Source organism: Scyliorhinus canicula, chromosome 16 (assembly GCF_902713615.1).
Source record: "Scyliorhinus canicula chromosome 16, sScyCan1.1, whole genome shotgun sequence".
NCBI lineage: Eukaryota > Metazoa > Chordata > Chondrichthyes > Carcharhiniformes > Scyliorhinidae > Scyliorhinus > Scyliorhinus canicula.
In genome coordinates, this window is record NC_052161.1 from 84,586,079 (window position 1) to 84,588,688 (window position 2,610).

The window sequence follows — 2,610 nt, forward strand, 5'->3', positions numbered from 1 at the left end:
TTGCCAGCACTTGGCCCAGAGCCTTGAATGTTACGATGTGCCAAGTTCTCATCCAGGTACTTTTTAAAGGATGTGAAGCAATCTGCCTCTACCACCCTCCCAGGCAGTGCAATCCAGACCGTCACCACCCACTGGGTAAAAAAGTTTTCCCTCAAACCTCCTGTCCCTCACCTTGAACTTGTGTCCCCTCATAACTGACTCTTCAACTAAGGGGAACAGCTTGGGGTGGCACGGTACGCAGTGGTTAGCACTACTGCCTACAAAGCTGAGGACCCAGGTTTGATCCCGGCTCTGGGTCACTGTCCATGTGGAGTTTGTACATTCTCCCCGTGTCTGCGTGGGGTTCTCCCCCACAACTCAAAAGATGTGCAGGTTAGATGGATTGGCCAGACCAAATTGCCCCTTAATTGGAAAAAAAATAAACGAATGCTCAAAATTTATTTAAATAAAAATCAGGGGAACAGCTGCACCCTATCCATCTTGTCCATGCCCCTCATAATCTTGTACACCTCGATAGGTCGCCGTCATTCTTCTCTGCTCTAGGAAAAAAACAACCTCTCTACCATCCCAGGCAACATCCTGGTGGATCGTCGCTGCAGCCGCTCCATCCTGGTGGATCGTCACTGCACCCGCTCCTTCCTGGTGGATCGTTGCTGCTGCCGCTCCATCCTGGTGGATCGTCACTGCACCCGCTCCATCCCGCGGGATCGTCACTGCACCCGTTCCATCCCGGTGGATCGTCACTGCACCCGCTCCATCCTGGTGAATCGTCGCTGCACCCGCTCCATCCCGGTGGATCGTTGCTGCACCCGCTCCATCCCGGTGGATCGTCACTGCACCCGCTCCATCCTGGTGGATCGTCGCTGCACCCGCTCCATCCCGGTGGATCGTCGCTGCTGCCGCTCCATCCTGGTGGATCGTCGCTGCTGCCGCTCCATCCTGGTGGATCGTCGCTGCACCCGCTCCATCCTGGTGGATCGTCGCTGCACCCGCTCCATCCCGGTGGATCGTCGCTGCAGCCGCTCCATCCTGGTGGATCGTCGCTGCAGCCGCTCCATCCCGGTGGATCGTCACTGCACCCGCTCCATCCCGGTGAATCGTCACTGCAGCCGCTCCATCCTGGTGAATCGTCACTGCACCCGCTCCATCCTGGTGGATCGTCGCTGCTGCCGCTCCATCCTGGTGGATCGTCGCTGCACCCCCTCCATCCCGGTGGATCGTCGCTGCAGCCGCTCCCTCCCGGTGGATCGTCGCTGCAGCCGCTCCATCCTGGTGGATCATCGCTGCAGCCGCTCCATCCCGGTGGATCGTCACTGCAGCCGCTCCATCCCGGTGGATCGTTGCTGCTGCCGCTCCATCCCGCGGGATCGTCACTGCAGCCGCTCCATCCCGGTGGATCGTTGCTGCTGCCGCTCCATCCCGCGGGATCGTCACTGCAGCCGCTCCATCCTGGTGGATCGTCGCTGCAGCCGCTCCATTCTGGTGGATCGTCGCCTCACCCTCTCCATCCTGGTGGATCGTCACTGCACCCGCTCCATCCCGGTGGATCGTCACTGCACCCGCTCCATCCTGGTGGATCGTCACTGCAGCCGCTCCATCCTGGTGGATCATCGCTGCAGCCGCTCCATCCCGGTGGATCGTCACTGCAGCCGCTCCATCCCGGTGGATCGTTGCTGCTGCCGCTCCATCCCGCGGGATCGTCACTGCAGCCGCTCCATCCCGGTGGATCGTTGCTGCTGCCGCTCCATCCCGCGGGATCGTCACTGCAGCCGCTCCATCCTGGTGGATCGTCGCTGCAGCCGCTCCATTCTGGTGGATCGTCGCCTCACCCTCTCCATCCTGGTGGATCGTCACTGCACCCGCTCCATCCTGGTGGATCGTCACTGCAGCCGCTCCATCCTGGTGGATCGTCGCCTCACCCTCTTCATCCTGGTGGATCGTCGCTGCAGCCGCTCCATCCTGGTGGATCGTTGCTGCACCCGCTCCATCCTGGTGGATCGTTGCTGCTGCCGACTCCATCCCGGTGGATCGTCGCTGCACCCGCTCTATCCTGGTGGATCGTCGCTGCAGCCGCTCCATCCTGGTGGATCGTCGCCTCAACCTCTCCATCCTGGTGGATCGTCACTGCACCCGCTCCATCCTGGTGGATCGTCGCTGCAGCCGCTCCATCCTGGTGGATCGTCACTGCAGCCGCTCCATCCTGGTGGATCATCGCTGCAGCCGCTCCATCCTGGTGGATCGTCGCTGCAGCCGCTCCATCCCGGTGGATCGTCGCTGCACCCGCTCCATCCCGGTGGATCGTTGCTGCAGCCGCTCCATCCTGGTGGATCATCGCTGCAGCCGCTCCATCCTGGTGGATCGTCGCTGCACCCGCTCTATCCAGGTGGATCGTCGCTGCAGCCGCTCCATCCTGGTGGATCGTCGCTGCACCCGCTCCATCCCGGTGGATCGTCGCCTCACCCTCTCCATCCTGGTGGATCGTCGTTGCACCCGCTCCATCCCGGTGGATCGTCGCCTCACCCTCTCCATCCTGGTGGATCGTCGTTGCACCCGCTCCATCCTGGTGGATCGTCACTGCAGCCACTCCATCCCGGTGGATCGTCGCTGCAC